Source organism: Trachemys scripta, chromosome 1 (assembly GCF_013100865.1).
Source record: "Trachemys scripta elegans isolate TJP31775 chromosome 1, CAS_Tse_1.0, whole genome shotgun sequence".
In the NCBI taxonomy this organism is placed as follows: Eukaryota; Metazoa; Chordata; order Testudines; family Emydidae; genus Trachemys; species Trachemys scripta.
This window is the reverse complement of record NC_048298.1, coordinates 42,338,305-42,357,245: the sequence shown is the minus strand read 5'-3', so window position 1 is coordinate 42,357,245 and position 18,941 is coordinate 42,338,305. Positions and strand designations below refer to the sequence as shown.

At 48.3% G+C, this 18,941-nt stretch overlaps 1 protein-coding gene across 1 annotated transcript in view; it reads right to left on the bottom strand.

The window, feature by feature from the left end:
• FAM3C (FAM3 metabolism regulating signaling molecule C) overlaps positions 1–18,565 on the bottom strand; it is a gene marked incomplete in the record, with an annotated part of 61,914 nt that extends 43,349 nt beyond the window's left edge. Inside the window, 1 exon segment of the mRNA XM_034768540.1 lies at positions 18,473–18,565.
• Between the last annotated feature and the right edge of the window lie 376 nt (positions 18,566–18,941).

Sequence of the window (18,941 nt, the reverse complement as noted above, 5' to 3'; positions counted from 1 at the left end):
GGAAACCGCAGCCCCCTCCTTTTACATTGAAACCCCATTTTAAATGGACAACCCAATTCATCCTTGAGATGGGAAATGCGCTGCTGTTTGCAACCTTTCCCGCATGTTAAGAAGGTTAAATAAGCCAAAACACTGTGGCCTACGATGGCTGCCTGCAAGCCGAAATATGCGACCTTGTAATGAAAGAGTGTACCCATTGTTCCCTAAAATGTGTCTTTTTTAACCACCTCTCCCTTCTCCTCCACCAGCTGCAAATGTTTCTCCTTCGCAGAGGCTCGTGAACATTAGAAAGAGAAAACGTAAGACGAGGGACGAGATGTTCACGGAGCTGCAGATGTCCTCCCACGCTGATAGAGCACAGCAGAATGCGTGGAGGCAGTCAATGTCGGAGATGAGAAAAGCCCAACATGAACGAGAGGAGAGGTGGCGGGCTGAAGACGATAGGTGGCGTAAGCTTGCAGACAGACGGCAAGAGGCAATGGTCCGTCTGCTGGAGCATCAAAGTGATATGCTCGAGCGTATGGTTGAGTTGCAGGAAAGGCAGCAGGAGCAGAGACCGCCGCTACAGCCCCTGTGTAACCAACAGCCCTCCTCCCCAAGTTCCATAGCCTCGTCACCCAGACGCCCAAGAACACGGTGGGGGGGCCTCCGTCCACCCAGTCACTCCACCCCAGATGATCGCCCAAGCATCAGAAGGCTGGGCTTCAATAAGAGTTAAAGTTTTAAAATGCAGTGTGTCCTTTTCCATCCCTCCTCCCCCACCCATCCCTGCTACCTTGGCAATTATCCCCCTACCTCTGTAAGGAACTAATAAAGAATGCATGAATGTGAAAAAACAATGACTTTATTGCCTCTGCAAGCGGGAGGGGAGGGGAGGGTGGGGTGGGGTGGTTGGTTTACAGGGAAGTAGAGTGAACCGGGTCGGGGGGGGGGGGGGGTTGGAGGGTTCATCAAGGAGAAACAAACAGAAGTTTCACACAGTAGCCTGGCCAGTCACAAAACTCGTTTTCAAAGCTTCTCTGATGCGCACCGCGCCCTGCTGTGCTCCTCTAACCGCCCTGGTGTCTGGCTGCGCGTAATCAGCGGCCAGGCGAGTTGCCTCAACCTCCCACCCCGCCATAAATGTCTCCCCCTTACTCTCACAGATATTGTGGAGCGCACAGCAAGCAGCAATAACAATGGGGATATTCTTTTCGCTGAGGTCTGAGCGAGTCAGTAAGCTGCGCCAGCGCGCTTTTAAACGTCCAAATGCACATTCCACCACCATTCGGCACTTGCTCAGCCTGTAGTTGAACAGGTCCTGACTCCTGTCCAGGCTGCCTGTGTATGGCTTCATGAGCCATGGCATTAAGGGGTAGGCTGGGTCCCCAAGGATCACGATAGGCATTTCAACATCCCCAATGGTCACTTTCTGGTCCGGGAAGAAAGTCCCTTCCTCCAGCTTTCGAAACAGAGCAGAGTTCCTGAAGACGCGAGCATCATGTACCTTTCCCGGCCATCCCACGTTGATGTTGGTGAAACGTCCCTTGTGATCCACCAGGGCTTGCAGCAGCATTGAAAAGTACCCCTTGCGGTTTATGTAGTCGGTGGCTTGGTGCTCCGGTGACAAGATAGGGATATGGGTTCCGTCTATGGCCCCGCCACAGTTTGGGAATCCCATTTCAGCAAAACCATCCACTATTGACTGCACGTTGCCCAGAGTCACTACCCTTGCTATCACCAGGTCTTTCATTGCCCTGGCAAATTGGATCACAGCAGCCCCCACAGTAGATTTGCCCACTCCAAATTGATTCCCGACTGACCGGTAGCTGTCTGGCGTTGCAAGCTTCCACAGGGCTATTGCCACTCGCTTCTCAACTGTGAGGGCTGCTCTCATCTTGGTATCCTGGCGTTTCAGGGCAGGGGAAAGCAAGTCACAAAGTTCCATGAAAGTGCCCTTACGCATGCGAAAGTTTCGCAGCCACTGGGAATCGTCCCATACCTGCAGCACGATGCGGTCCCACCAGTCTGTGCTTGTTTCCCGGGCCCAGAATCGGCGTTCCACGGTATCAACCTGCCCCAGTAACACCATGATTTCCACATTGCTGGGGCCTGTGCCTTGTGAGAGGTCTATGGCCATGTCAATTTCCTCATCACTCTCGTCGCTGCGCTGCAATCGCCTCCTCGCCTGGTCCGGGTTTCGCCTTGGCATGTTCTGGCTCTGCATGTACTCCAGGACAATGCGCGTGGTGTTCATAGTGCTCATAATTGCCGCGGTGATCTGAGCGGGCTCCATGATCCCAGTGCTAGCTATGGCGCCTGGTCAGAAAAAAGGCGCGAAAGTAGTATCTGATGGACCAGGAGAAGGAGGGCGGGAGGGAGGGAGGGCCGAGTGACGACATGGCGTACAGGTACAGGAACAGGGAGAAACACAAACAACTGTCACACAGAATGGTCCCCCCAAAGATTAAACTGGAAACCCTGGGCTTAGCAGGCCGTTGATTTCACGGAGGAAGGGGAAGCAAATGAACACAGAACAAATCTATTTTTTACATCTTAAGGTGGCAGCCGACGCTGCAGCATGAGTGACAGCCATACCAGTATGACGATGATGGGTACCAATCATAATATGCCATCATCTGCCAAAAGGCAAGGGGCTGCTGCTGTGTAGCAATGCAGCCCCACGTCTGCCAGCCCCACGTCCGCCAGCACCCAGCATCGCCCTCGGCCTCTTCTGGGTGCTTAGCAGACAATATTGGGCAATTGGCAGAAAATAGTATATTATGACTGGTAACCGTCATCATCGAAACAGTAGCATGTCTGCCCAGGTGGCCATGATTGACAGCCATACCAGTACGACGACGACGGGTACCAGTCATAATATACCATCGCCTGCAAGGGGCTGGTGCAATGCAGCACTACGGCTGCCAGCCCCACGGCTATCACTCATGCTACACTGTCTACCGCCAAAAGGCAGTTAGCAGCTGCTGCTGTGTAGCAATGCAGTCCCACGTCTGCCGGCACCCAGAGGACATATGGTGACGGTGAGCTCAGCTGAGCTGAGCGGGCTCCATGCTTGCCGTGGTATGTTGTCTGCACAGGTAACCCAGGTAAAAAGGCGCGAATCTATTGTCTGCCGTTGCTGTGACGAGGGGGGAGGGGCCTGACGACATGTACCCAGAACCGCCCGCGACACTGTTTTGCATCATCCGGGCATTGGGATCTCAACCCAGAATTCAAAGAAAAGGCGCGAACCGCTTCTCGGCTCGAGCTGTGGCGCAAACGTAGTATCTGACGGCCTAGGGGAAGGAGGGAGGGGGGCCGAGTGACGACATGGCGTACAGGCACAGGGAATTAAAATAAAGAACGGTGGCTGTGCATCAGGGAGAGACACAAACAACTGTCACAGACTGGTCCCCCCCAAAGATTAAACTGAAAACCCTGGGCTTAGCAGGCCGTTGATTTGACGGAGGGAGGGGGAAGCAAATGAATACAGAGAAAATCTATTTTTTACATCTTAAGACGACGGTGCAGCGTGACTGATAGCCCTCGGCATCTTTCTGGGTGCTTGGCAGCAAATACGGGGCGGTGTATGACGATGGTCTTCAGGCCTATTGTACGAGCTGCTGCTCAGGGAAGACTCTGCTAACGTGCGATGACCCGACTTGTAATAGGCCGGCTAACAGTCATAATACACCATTTACTGCCAAAAGGCAAGCCCCACGGCTGCCAGCACCCAGATCGCCGATGAAGGCTACCAGTCTACTGCACCGTCTACCGCCAAAAGGCAGTTAGCAGCTGCTGCTGTGTAGCAATGCAGTCCCACGTCTGCCGGCACCCAGAGGACATATGGTGACGGTGAGCTCAGCTGTGCTGAGCGGGCTCCATGTTGTCTGCACAGGTAACCCAGGTAACCCAGATAAAAAGGCGCGAATCTATTGTCTGCCGTTGCTGTGACGGGGGAGGGAGGGGCCTGACGACATGTACCCAGAACCGCCCGCGACACTGTTTTGCATCATCCGGGCATTGGGATCTCAACCCAGAATTCCAAGGGGCGGCAGAGACTGCGGGAACTGTGGGATAGCTGTGGGATAGCTACCCATAGTGTAATGCTCCGGAAGTCGACGCTAGCCTCGTACTGTGGACGCGGTCTGCCGACTAGAGCACCTAGAGCATTTTATTGTGTGGACATACACAATCGGCTGTATACAACCGATTTCAATAAAACCGGCTTCTATAAATTCGAACTAATTTCGTAGTGTAGACATACCCTAAGATACAACCACATTTGCTCCAATCCCTCAGACAGAGACAAACAGCTACAAGATCTCTATCAAGCATTCTTAAAACTAAAATACCCACCTGCTGAAGTGAAAAAACAGATTGACAGAGCCAGAAGAGTACCCAAAAGTCACCTACTACAAGACAGGCCCAACAAAGAAAATAACAGAACGCCACTAGCCGTTACCTTCAGCTCCCAACTAAAATCTCTCCAGCGCATCATCAAAGATCTACAACCTATCCTGAAAGATGATCCCTCACTCTCACAGATCTTGGGAGACAGACCTGTCCTCTCTTACTGACAGCCCCCCAACCTGAAGCAAATACTCACCAGCAACCACAGAACAAAAACACTAAGAACAAAAACACAAAGAACACACCACAGAACAAAAACACTAACCCAGGAACCTATCCCTGCAACAAAGCCCGATGCCAACTCTGTCCACATATCTATTCAAGTATCAGAGGGGTAGCCGTGTTAGTCTGGATCTGTAAAAAGCAACAGAGAGTCCTATGGCACCTTTAAGAGTAACAGATGTATTGGAGCATAAGCTCTCGTGGGTGAATACCCACTTCGTCAGATGCAACGCAGACGTCTGACGAAGTGGGTATTCACCCACGAAAGCTTATGCTCCAATACATCTGTTAGTCTTAAAGGTGCCACGGGACTCTCTGTTGCTTTTTACATATCTATTCAAGTGACACCATCATAGGACCTAATCACATCAGCCACACCATCAGGGGCTCATTCACCTGCACACTACCAATGTGATATATGCCATCATGTGCCAGCAATGCCCCTCTGCCGTGTACATTGGCCAAGCCAGACAGTCTCCACGCAAAAGAATAAATGGACACAAATCTGACATCAGGAATCATAACATTCAAATACCAGTAGGAGAACACTTCAACCTCTATGGCCATTCAGTAACAGATTTAAAGGTGGCAATTTTGCAACAGAAAAGCTTCAAAACTTGAATTGATATACAAACTAGATACAATCAACTTAGGCTTAAATAGAGACTGGGAATGGCTGAACCATTACACATATTGAATCTATTTCCCCATGTTAAGTATCCTCACAGCTTCTTGTCAAACTGTCTTAAATGAGCAATCTTGATTATCACTACAAAAGTTTTTTTTCTCCTGCTGACAACAGTTCATCTTAATTAATTAGCCTCTTAGAGTTGGTTGGGCAACTCCCACCTTTTCATGTTCTCTGTATGTATATATATCTCCTCACTATATGTTCCATTCTATGCATCCAATGAAGTGGGCTGTAGCCCACGAAAGCTTATGCTCAAATAAATTTTTTAGTCTCCAAGATGCCACAAGTACTCCTGTTCTTTTTGCGGATACAGACTAACACAGCTGCTGCTCCTCTGAAACAAAGAGATTGAGGGGTTGCAGCTGTTACAAGAAACTACATTTAGAGGGTAGAGTTACTGGTTGCTGTTTCCTCCCACTCCATTCTCCTATCTGCACTGCATTCTACTCCAGAGTAAGGAGCCACTTCAAATTGTTGTGCCTTTCAGTTCCAGAGTTTTAGGCCTTGGCTACACTTGCGAATTACAGCGCTGTAAAGCCGCCCCCAGCACTGTAACTCACTCCCCGTCCACACTGGCAAGGCATTTGCAGCGCTGTATCTCCGTGGTTGCAGCGCTGTATCTCCATGGTTGCAGCGCTGCATGTACTCCACCTCTCTGAGAATAGCGAGTATTGCGCTGCTGCTGCAACGCCAGTGTGGCCGCCCAATGCACTGTGAATGGCCTCCAGAATTATTCGGCAGTATCCCACAATGCTGTTCTAACCACTCTGGTCATCAGTTCAAACTCTACTGCCCTGGCCTCAGGTAACCAACCATGTGACCCACCCTTTACATTCCCCGGGAATTTTAAAGATCCCCTTCCTGTTTGCTCAGGAGTGGCGTGGAGTGCTATCAGCGAATCTTTCCAGGTGACCATGCCTCCACGCGCCAAGCGAGCCCCAGTTGCTGGACCTCATCAGTGTTTGGGGGGAGGAAGCTGTCCAGTCCCAGCTGCGCTCCAGCCATAGGAATTACGATACCTTCGGGAAGGTATCAAAGGACATGATGGAAAGGGGCCATGACCAGGACGCCCTGCAGTGCAGGATTAAAGTGAAGGAGCTGCGGAGTGCCTACCGCAAAGCCCGCGACGCAAACGGCCGCGCGGGTGCTCCCCCCACGACCTGCTGATTCTACAAAGAGCTGGATGCTATATTTGGGGTTAACCCCACCTCCACTCCGAGCACCACCATGGACACTTCAGAGCCGGTGTGGGGGGAGGAGGAGGAAAACGGGAGTCATGGTGGTGGGCCAGATGGAGACACGCCAGAATCCCTGGAGCCATGCAGCCAGGAGCTCTTCTCGAGCCAGGAGGAAGGCAGCCAGTTGCAGCGGCCAGTACTTGGTGGAGGACAAAAAGAAAAGCAGATTCCCGGTAAGCGTTTTTTTTTTTTTTCCCCCGGGAAGGATTTTTTTCGGTGCAGGCTCTTTGGGAGAGGAGAGTTAGGCATGCATGCCTAGATGTGGAATAGTGCATTGATGTGGTTTATCACATCGTGGTAATCGGCCTCGGTAATCTCCTCGAATGTCTCATCCAGAACGTGTGCAATGCGCTTGCGCAGGTTTATCAGGAGAGCCACCGTGGTCCTTGTCCCAGCCAGGCTAACATACCCACACCACTGTGCTGCGAGGGGCAGGGAGACCATTGCTGCACACAGGCAAGCTGCATATGGGCCAGGGCGGAAGCCGCATTGCAGTAGAAGACTCTCCCTTGCTTCCCAGGTCACCCTCAGCAGCGAGATATCGTCCAGGACGAACTCCTGTGGAAAATGTTGGGACAGTGTTCAGTGTAGGTGCCCCCTGAAGCTGTTGGCTCTCCCCAAGGCACAGAAACCCAGAGGATAGTGCAGCCCTGAAACAATCAGTCCCCCCTTACTCACCATTTTGAGGCTCCCGTGGGATGTGTGCACTCTGTTTCCGATGGGAAAATTATGCTATTGTGTAGACCCTGTGTGTTTTCTATTCCTTAAGCGTGGGGGGAATTATTACTCTGTCAGGTATAAACAATGCTGCCTCTGTTAAATGTTGCATTTTGCCTATACAGCTGCATCAACCTTGAGACCTCAGCCGTCCCTCTTATCGCCTGCTCAGAGACTGCAAAGACTCAGGAAGAGACCACGAAAAAGCAAAGAAGACATGCTGCAAGAAGTGATGTGGCAATCTATTAAAGAGAACGAGAAAGCACAGAACTGGAGGGAGAGAGAAAGCAGGATCCGCCAGGAAAACGCAGCGCACCGGCAGCAAAGCACCGCGCACCGGCAGCAAAGCACTGACAGGCTCATAAGCATCCTGAAGTGCCAAGCAGACCCTATCCAGGAGCTGGTAGCCATGCAGAAAGAGGAGCAGTACCGCAACCTTCCCCCCCCCCCCGCCGCCCCACAGCCCTTGTCCCAAAACTCTCCATTGTGCCCCACTGTCACCTCCAACCCACTTTCCCCAACTTCCATGTTCTTCATGCCACCCGCTGCCTCCAACACCAGTATCTTCATCACCCAGCCCTGAAAACCACAACCCTTACCCTCTGCACTCAACCCCCATCACCATGCAGTATAGCTATCCTGAAGTGCAGCACTTGCTGCACAGCACAGACAGGACATACGCGAATCTGTGATTGTACTGTTCCCCACTCCACCCCCTTGTTTCTTTTCAATAAATGGATTTTTTGGCTTTGAAAACATTCTTTATTATTGCATAAAGTAAAAGACTCCCTTAGCCCAGGAAATAAACAGGCACTGCAAATCTGCTTGTCTGCTTAGCAAACACTGATTCCTAAAGATTGGAACTACTGCACTTCACTCCCGTGCAGGGCACCAGGTATCACTGCTGGTTTTCAGCCTCAAATTGCTCCCTCAAGGCATCCCTAAACCTTGCAGCCCCGCGCTGGGCCCCTGTAATAGCCCTGCTCTCTGGCTGTGCACATTCAGCCTCCAGGTGTTGAACCTCAGAGGTCCATGCCTGAGTGAAGCTTCACCCTTCCCTTCACATATATTATGGAGGGCACAGCACGCGGATATAACCGTGGGGATGCTGTTTTCGGCCAAGTCCAGCTTCCCATACAGAGATCGCCAATAGGCCTTTAAATGGCCAAAGGCACACTCCACAGTCATTCGGCACCGGCTCAGCCTGTAGTTGAACCATTCCTTGCTGCTGTCAAGGCTCCCTGTGTAGGGTTTCATGAGCCACGGCATTAACGGGTAAGCGGGATCGCCAAGGATCACAATGGGCATTTCAACTTCTCCTACCATGACCTTCCACTCTGGGAAAAAAAGTCCTGGCCTGCATCTTCCTGAACAGCCAAGTGTTCCGAAAGATGCGTGCGTCACGCACCTTTCCGGGCCAGCCTGTGTTAATGTCAATGAAATGCCCATGGTGATCCACAAGCGCCTGGAGAATCATAGAGAAATACCCCTTTCGATTAATGTACTCTGATCCTAGGTGGGGTGGTGCCATAATAGGAATGTGCGTCCCATCTATCGCCCCTCCGCAGTTTGGGAACCTCATTTGTGCAAAGCCATCCACTATTTCCTGCACGTTACCCAGAGTCATGGTTCTTCTGAGTAGGATGCGATTAATGGCCTTGCAAACTTGCATCAACACGATTCCAACGGTCGACTTTCCCACTCCAAACTGGTTTGCGACTGACCGGTAGCTGTCTGGAATTGCCAGCTTCCAGATTGCAATAGCCACCCGCTTCTCCACTGGCAGGGCAGCTCTCAATCTCGTGTCCTTGCGCCGCAGGGTGGGGGCAAGCGCCTCACACAGTCCCATGAAAGTGGCTTTTCTCATCCAAAAGTTCTGCAGCCACTGCTCGTCATCCCAGACTTCCATGACGATGTGATCCCACCACTCAGTGCTTGTTTCCCGAGCCCAAAAGCGGCGTTCCATGGTGCTGAGCATGTCCGTGAATGCCACAAGCAATTTCATGTCGTATGCATTACGCGGCTCGATAGCATCGTCGGACTCCTCACTCTCACTGTCACTTTGGCTCTTAAGGAATAGTTCGACAACCAAATGTGACGTGCTGGCGAGATAAGTCAGCATATGCCTCAGCAATTCGGGCTCCATTTCCCGCAGACAAATCGCGCTGCACAGAAACCGTTGAAAGATGACGCCAAAGTTGAACGGAAACAAAGGGATTTCTGGGATGCGAAGCGATGCATCACTGGGCGTTGGGACGGGACCCAGAATGCCCCACACCCACACCCCCTTCCCACAACCCACGGCGCCAGAATGGGAAAAGGTGCTCTGTGGGATAGCCGCCCATAATGCACCGCTCCCAATAGCGCTGCAATTGCCGCAAATGTGGCCACGTCAGTGCGCTGGGCCGCTGTCAGTGAGTACAGACTGCAGTGCTTTCCCTACTCAGTGCACGAAGTCAGGTTTAACTCACAGCACTGTACATCTGCAAGTGTAGCCAAGGCCATAGGAGTGCCTTCCATGAGAACAGAGCATGGTACATGCACGACAATGGAGAAGAGTGGCAAAGTGGGTGAGGTATTATCTTTTATTGGAGTAACTTCTGTTGGGGAGAGAGAAGCATTCGAGCTTACATAGAGCTCTTCTTCAGGTCTAGGAAACTAACAAAGTGGAGAACAATAGCAGTAGAGACAAGGATGGAGTAACAAGAGTAGAAGGGAAGGAAAGTTGCTCCTTTCTTTCTCTCTCTTCACTGTCATCAGGTTCTAGTGCGTGTGGGGATTTATTAGATTTTTATGTTTGATTCTCAACCTTTAGATGAAATTCAGTAGCTTCCTTCCTTCCCTCCCTCACCCCCAGTAGTGGAGAGAACAAGCCTGGAATACTGGACCTGGTGCAAAATCTGAGGCCTGAACAAGAGGCTGTGAACCAAAGTCAGGCCATGTATTAAAGCAGATGCTTCCAAGTTCACTATCCAGTACATAAACTTGGCAAAGTTGTTGCTAGTGTATTAGGCACTAAATATTTATATAAATATATTCCAGCTAGTACAGGGATGTTTTGTCCAAGATATCAGGAACAAGGGGAGGTAACAAACAGCTGTCATGAAATACGTAAAGTTGTATGTAAATTGTGTACCCCAGTTGGTTGTCTCAGTCTATAAATGTCAGGGTAACTTGCCTTAACCCTCTGTCCGGCCTAGGGAACAGCAGAAAGTTCCACTGCTGTCTGAGCTGGTCCATTGTAGCGGATATACTTGTGCTAGTGTACCTGCAGAATCCATGGGGTGGCTAGTACTGTGCTTCATTGACAATACGTCTGGCTACGTGCCTTCGCCACTGAACCGAGTCTGATCTTTTTGGGTAGTACTATCGAGGTCTGCTGGGTCAGCTACCTGAGCAGAGCTAGGACAGGACATGGAAAGAAAACACATTCAAGCCAACTGACAACACCCCTCCCTCCCCACCCCCACACTCACAGATTGAAACACACTGATTTCCAGTATATACAAATACATATTACTACACACACAACTAAATTATAAAAGTGTAGGCTTCAACATATTTTTGTATTCAATTCAGATTTCATTTTAAACAGGACTATTTTTAAAATATTTTAAATGATAAAATAAAAAAAAAAATCTGATTTACATAAACAAAATCCAACCCCCCCCCATACCAAATTTTATCTATCCTGCTTCCTGGTGCTCTTCGTTCACTGCATGTTGTCCAGGTTGGGGGGAGCAGGGGAGAGGGGGGAGGGGAAACACACAGCACTTTCCAATTTTGTTTCTGTTAGCACACTTTACTTATTGGCAGCTGGGATGGCTCTTATTACAGTAGTTGGTATTGTGACACTAGCAGATCAGGGTCCAACTCATGCCAAAGTCCCCAGGTCTCCAATAAAACTGATACATACATAGCTGGAATCAGTCTGCTTCCCGTGAGTGTTAGTACTATTAAAATAAGTAGCAGAATTATAAGAATGTGTTTAGACTTTATTGAATGCTTGTGAGTTGCTGCATGCATTAATCTCACTTGTAACATCTGTATCCCATATTGTAAGGTAATATTTGAGCAGTAGTATTGTGAGCCTTTGTGACTCTGTAAATCATCAGACAGGAGAGAGACATTAACTAGTGTGAAGTGCTGATCTCCAACAGGTGTTAGATCTGTCAACAGGAAAGGACCATCAACCCCAGACATACTATTGTGGGATGTTAAAGAAGACAAAAGGCATTAGTTATTCTGTCCCTCCATCCCATGAAGATTAGCCATGCAAGTGGATTCCTCCCACAGCCCTGTTGAGTTACCCATGCAGTAAAGACCCTAATAACCAGGTAGCCATATGGTATTCATGGATGATTACAGAGCAGCTCCACATCCGGCACAGGTGGGACAGGACATATAGGAGGGAACTTGATTTAGATGCATAAATGGCAATATTTTACGATGAGAAGGATACTACTATAGAAAGAGTTTGGGAGTTTAATGGTAGATATTTGTAAAATATTTTATGAAATTTGTGTGTAGCAATCGTTCTGAATACTTATTTTTTGTTTTGTATACAGTGATAGAGCATAATACAGCGATACTATGTATGTATTTGTTTTTTTGTATGATTATAATCCAGTGTATGCATGTTCCAGTCACACTTTTTACAAGTGGGAATAGTGTGTTGGCAAGTAACTGATTTCTGATTTTAATTTAATGCATTTATTTTGTTCTTGGTTACTATGGAATGATTGAATAAACCTTGCTATAATTTGTTATGTATACCCACTTTAAGACACCATGGTGGTGGTGTGGTTTTTTTTTTTTTTTTTTTTTTTGAGCTATCAAACAGGTGGTAATTGTAGCTACACTTGAACTTCTAAATATATTTCTCATAGCATTAAAAATAAATAACCCTCCCCCCCCCATCTCAAACTTCCTGGTACCTGGATTAGCCAAGTCTGTCTTCAGACACCTACTCTGCAGAGCTGCACTTGACTCATACCCTTGTAGCCACGTCCACACTGGCACTGCGGGTAACTCGGGTTCAATGCTAAGATTTCTGGGGGTGAATTCCAGAGTTTTTAGTACCTAACTTAAGTCCCTCTAAGAATTGTTTCATGTGTGTTGTGGAAGAAATTGTCTGTCCTTCCTGAGCACCTGTGCAGAAGTTTTCTTAAATCTCCAGCTCTTTAAACTGAGGGACTTCCAGCTGTGCATACTTCTCATTCTGTCCATTCCAGCTTGTGCTAAGGCATGGATCCAGCACCAGTGGATGAATTGTTCCTGCTTTTGGCTGTGCTGTTATTGGAGCAGGATGCGGATTGAAGGTATGGGGCATGGTTGAGGTCATTTCAGCAGTGGCTGGTGACCCTCAGGAGGTGGCAGCAGGTCTTTAGGCAATCATGCTGGCTGGATGTTGTTACGGCAGAGTGGAAACAGCTGCTGCATGCTGTAATTGCTGCAGATTCCCCCTGTGAAGACCAATACATCTGGTGCAGGACCACAAGCACAGAGTGGTACTACATTGTCATGCAGACCTGGGATGACCACCAGTGGCTCCAGAAGGTCTGTGCGAGGATGGCCACTTTCGTGGAGATCTGTTAGGAGCTTGGCCCAATCCTTCAGCACCAGAATATCCAAAACAAGGGTGGCTGGTCCCAGTCCAGAAGTGGGGTATCAGCACCATCTGTAAGTTGGCTACCCCTCGCTGCTACAGATCCATAGCTAACCAGTTTGGTGTTGGCAACTTGACAGTTAGTGGTGATTTGTGAGGCAGTTATTGCTGTTGATTACCTATGGGTGATGGACATAGCTATTGTGCCTGAAGTAATAGCTGGCTTTGAGAGAATGGGGTTCCTGAACAGTGCTGGGATCATTGATGATGCATGTGTGCCCATGATTTGCTCACCTCAAGAAGCACATAAATATGTCAACTGTAAAGAATATTACTCAATTGTTATTCAGGTATTGACCAACCATAAAGGCAAGTTTAGTAACACCAGTGTGGGATGCACTGGCAAGGGTGCTAAGGTGATTTGGCATTTACTTGTTAGGAGGGAATAAGGTCCTTTTGTGTTCAAATAACATGGTTATGAATGGGGTGTCTGTACCCACTGTTGTTTTTACTCTCTGTTGGCACAGCTCATGAAACTGTACCATGATATAAGAGCACCTGGAAGAGAGAGGTTTAATTGCACACAGAGTAGTTGCAGGATGGTGACAGAATGTGTAGTTGGCCAACTGAAGGCAGGATAACCCATTTGAATGCCAATATTCCTAATGCCATGTATATTGCTATGGTGTGCTGTGCCCTACACAACATCTGGAAGGAAAAGGGCAAGAGCTTTCACCAGGAGTGGTCTCAAGACACTACTGATTTGCAGGCCTGGTACAGACAAAGAGCCCCTGTCATCACTGGAACTAGGTCCTGGTGAGTAAGGGAAACAAGGGATGCCTGATGTACCCACATCCTTGCATCACATGATGACATGCTGAGGAAATGTGATGCTGTCTAGTGCTTTAGTATATTTATTTGCTATTGCTCTCATGTGATAAGGGTTTTTAACTTTATTAAAAGCTTTGAATACAACTTCCTTCCTCTTTCTTTTTTTCCCAAGCACTCTGTGCCAGTGTAGTGTATAAACAAAATACTTGATTAATAAAAAAGTATTAAAATAAGTGATTTGAGCGTGACTACTATCCTCAGCGCAGCCTGTTAGGAACCATGGCACAAACAGCAAATTGGCCATGAACTCTGTGTCCTTTCCAGTGTCAGATTTCATCAGCCAGTTATCACATGTAAACTCCTTAGGCACTCTAACAGCCTAAACATGTCCGCTTGGGTACTCCTATCTGTCTTTCCATCCAGGTGAGCATACCTTTGTGATAGATGGTCCCTTACAACAAGAATTTCAGCAATATTCAGGTTACTCCAAGTCCCAAGGGACAAGTCATTTACCCCAGATCAATTGATACTGCTTCTATCCAATCTTATAATAAATTATATAAAGATTTATTAAAATAGGAAAGAAAACAGCGAGTTATTTACAAGGTTAATCACACACACATTACACACAGTTACAATCTGAAGTTTCAAAATAAGCAGGAAGTGAAACAATGGCTTGAGATAAGTCACCCAACGCCCTCCTCTCCATAGACACTTCAAAGTTGTTTAGACTTTAGAGAAACACCCAAGCTATTAACTGTGAATATTTTATCTTCAGGCTCCTTACAAAACTTGTTTTGCCACATGGGCTCAATGCTGGAAGCCAGCAGATAAACTGCACTATCAACAGGCCAGTCCTGTTGTTGCTGGGGAGCTGTTCAAGTTGACACCCAGGGCCTGCTGGGGTGTCTAAAGAAGCTAGGCCTATCTGGCCCACAATCAGAGAATGGTAGGGCTTTAAGATAGAGAAAAAAAAATTAACAGTCCAAGTGCTTTATTCCTATTGTTAAGATTAAACAATATTTTGGTTTAAGTCAGCTGTCTGGTCACAAACTCTCAAAGAGAAGAACCACAGGTGCTGAACCTAGTCGGACTTGGCTGGGAAAACATGCCTGAAACATAGGGTAGTACCACTCCGGGTCTCAATGTGGGAGAAATATGGAATTCTACCCCTGTAGAGGTAAAGATACAAGGTCTAACACTTTAAGAGGTACGCTCAGACAGAGGACAGAGATGTAGTTAGCCCTCCAAGCATAACACCATTCATTTAGTTAAGCATGAAGACAATTTTGCCATGAAATTAACAGAAAATTATGCTTCACTGAAGCCTCCACTAGAGCCTTTGACATTTAGGTATCACACACAGGTATACTCTTGACTAGTGAGAAATGCCAGTCCATCTCAGTCTTACTTAATTTCTATGATATGTTAAAAGCAACCGGTATGTGTGTATTTATAATCTGAAAGGAAGAGGCTGAATGGAGACCATATAGTCTTTACTAGTAGAAACTTTGACCTTGATCCAACTATCAGCTATTGATTATGCTCTGATTCCAGCACATTAGGGCTACCAGTACTGCTACGGCTACTAAATACTATTAACTTAATCCCCATAGAACCGAATGTTAAATATTTTAGTGTTTAGTAGTAGATTGATTACAAAAATAAAAATAACTACAAACCTGAAAAAACCTCTCCCCTTCCAATAGTAATCCTATTGATATCAAAAGGACCAGTAGAGCATGAGTAAGCATTCGCAGTATAGGTGCCTAATCCTTTAGGCCTCAATCCTACAAATGCTTATGCACATCCTTTAATTTTACTCATGTGAGTAGTCCCATTGATTTCAATGAGAATACTCCGGTGAGTAAAATTAAGCATATGCACAAGTGTTCACAAGATCAGGGCTTTAGTGAACTATTTTCATACCACAAATGCACAATTGAACTCTAAAACTTAATATAAAATATTATCTGGTTATCCAGTGTTTTCAGTCCTTGACAAGAGAGTAATTTTAGTGTGAGCCATTTAGATGGGTTCATGTATTTTTATTTAATTATTATTAAATAACTTAACGTTTTATATAATGCTTTTCATCAGTTATCAAAGGGTTTTACAAAAGTAGATAGGTATCATTACACCAATTTTACATGTGGGAAAAATGGGGTAAAGACCAAGGTCCCATAGATAGATAGTGGCTCAGGCAAAAACTGAACCCAGGGTAGACAGGGCTTTATACTATCTAGTAGCTGCTATAGTGACAGATGCACAAAGATATAGAATTTATGATCTATATTTACCTTTCTACTTCACAATAACAGAAGTAGAAAAACTGGAGATCAAAGTGATGTATTCGATCATTTAGACCCAGATCCCGCAGTAAGATCCATGAGGATCTACCCAACTGCAGAATTGGTTCCTTAGCTCATTCCCCTGCCAATGCAGGATTGGTCCCTACACTAATGTCTTTAGTGTTTTGTTGAATGTCAGGTTAACCACAGATAACTTTTGTATTGATGATTTCCATGATCAGTTACAGAACATTTAGTAAAATGCTATTTTAAAAAATTACTTTTTCTTCTTTACAGCAGTATTTCCTCCTTCTCCAACAACATAAGGGGTTTGTCTATATTAGAAAACTGACAGTTAACATAGTACAGTCCCCTTAGTATAAATACAGTTATATCAATATAATGACACTTTACACTGCTTTTGTTATTCCCATACTAGAAAATAAATAACTATACTAGTGTAATATATTTGTATAACTACCTCCACAGTAGGGCTTTTACCAGAGTAAAGCCACATTGGTTAAAAAAAAAAAAAAAAAAAAAAAAAAGTCAGCCCCCTAACTGACATAGTTATACTGATAAAACTAGGCTAGGTCTTTGGGGAAAACTAAAGCTTTTCACTGTTGGATGATGGATGGAATCAGAATTGGCATCAGGCTACAAAGTCACATAGGAGGAAAGTTGAGCTGAGAAGCAAAATCAAGCTTACTTATGTATCAAGGCTAAAATGTTAGGAATGCATTTCTACAAATAGCAGCATAAAGATGTGAAGAGATAAGCAAAGTTACACAATTCAAAACTGAAATGGAAGGGCTAATTCTACTCTTTTTTTAGTTGTTTTGTACCAATAACAGGTGATTGCAAGTAACAGTGAAAACCAGAAAAGCCCTTTTCAGTTTACAGCTATTAATACTGAAGTCCTAAATCACTGTAAGCAAACCCAGTCCAAAACTTATCAGACATCTGCAAACTTTATCTCCTCTCTGTGAGGAATGCATCCATAGCACTAGGTTGGGAAGCATCCAGCTCTCTCTCCACACCTGTGATGAAGTGGGACTGGTCTTAATGTTTTCCTCAGTTTCCCCTAAGCAGTTCCTAAGTATCTAGGTGGTGGGATAAGGGTGTATGGTTGCTGCAGAGCAAAGGGCCAGTGTACATAAATGCCTGGCACTCGGTCTCCTAGCAACTGATGGCCTGGGCCCCTCCTCTGCAAAGGTGCCAATTAAAGGTGTTGGAGACAAAGGGATCATGTGACCTCCTGGCCCAGGAAAGAGACAAAGCCCAAAGAAGGAGGGGCTGGACAGGGGTTGGAGTTTGGGGCTAGCTGGGGACTGGAAGGGCCTTGCTGGGCCCCAGAATAGACCCAGTGGAGGGGTCCTGTTCGCTGGACCTACAAGCTCTGTTTTAGACCATGTTCCTGTCGTCTAATAAACCTCTGTTTTACTGGCTGGCCGAGAATCACGTCTGACTGCGAAGTCGGGGGTGCGGAACCCTTTGGCTTCCCCAGGACCCCACCTGGGCGGACTCGCTGTGGGAAGCACACGGAGGGGCATAGGCTGAATGCTCCCAGGAGAGACCCAGGAGATGAAGCCATGTGAGCTTCTTGCCCTGAAGACAGTCTGCTCCGAGGGAGAGGAGGCTCCCCAAAGTCCTGACTGGCTTTGTGGGGAGCAGTTCCAGAGCATCACGGACTCCGTGACATCACCTGAAATACTCTTTTCACACACTTCATCTCTGATTCAATGTCCTGGAGCCAGCACACAAACTCGTTTCCATCTTGCCCCGCCCTTTGGTCCTGTGCAAGCCGAAGTTTACAGTCATTTTTTACCTTTCGTATTTTCCCCACATTGGGGGGGGGGGCGATGTAGAGACCTGGTGTAGAACAGCCCAATTTTTTCCCTTTTAGGAGCGTGAATTTTTGTGGCAGGGACCGAAGAAGGAAACTAGTCGGCGGAGAAAGGAAGAAGAGCAAAGCACACAGGGACGTTGAGACTCCAGGAGAGGGTGGAAATGGAAAGGGCTCAGGGCTGCTGGCTGGAAGGGTGGTTTACTTGCCGGCAGAGGAGACAGTGAACGGGGAGGAACAAGGGGCACAGGCCGGGGGGAGGAAGGGGGAAAGGAGACGTGCCACAGGAGAGAGTTGCGGTCTGTAGGCGAAGGAGGGTAGCGGTGCAGGGCACCTCCGAGCCCCTGCCCGAACGAGCGGGGGAAGCCAAGCGGGAGGTGGGAACGTGGCAATGGGGCAGGCGAGGAGCAGCGCCGCCAGAGTGCAAAGGACACACGCTGGGTGGCAGCGAAGGACGGAGCAAGGGACACAGGCTGGCTGGGGGGCGGGCGAGCGCTAGGGTGAGACGGGGCCGGGCACAGGCTGGCGGGGACACGCCGGGAGAGCGGGGCGGGTTGAGCCTGCTGTGCTTGGCGGGCGGGAGGGAGGGAGCCCACGCCGGGATGCGGACGCGGAGAGCCGTGAGCCCCTTACCTGCACTGCGCCTCCGCTCCGGCTGGCTGCCCGGCCCCTCCTCGCTCGGCGGCGGCTGCGGACTCGACGCGGCTCGGCCCAAAGAGCGACGGGGGAGCAGGAAACCGAGCGGTCCTGCCGGCTCCTGCGGTTGCAGACAGAGGCGGGGAGAGCTCGCCCGCCCCCTAGTGCTGGCGGACTCGGGCCAGAGTCTGCTCCAGGGCCCGCTCCACCGCCCCGCCCACCGACAGCCCCACACACACCCTGACCGCACACTGATAGCCCCTCCCCACACCCTCCCCGCACACCGACAGCCCCACACACACCCTGACCGCACACTGATAGCCCCTCCCCGCACACCGACAGCCCCACACACCCTGACCCGCACACTGATAGCCCCTCCCCGCACCCTCCCCCGCACACCGACAGCCCCTCCCCCCGCACACACCCTGCCCCGCACATCGACAGCCCCACACAGCCTGACCCGCAC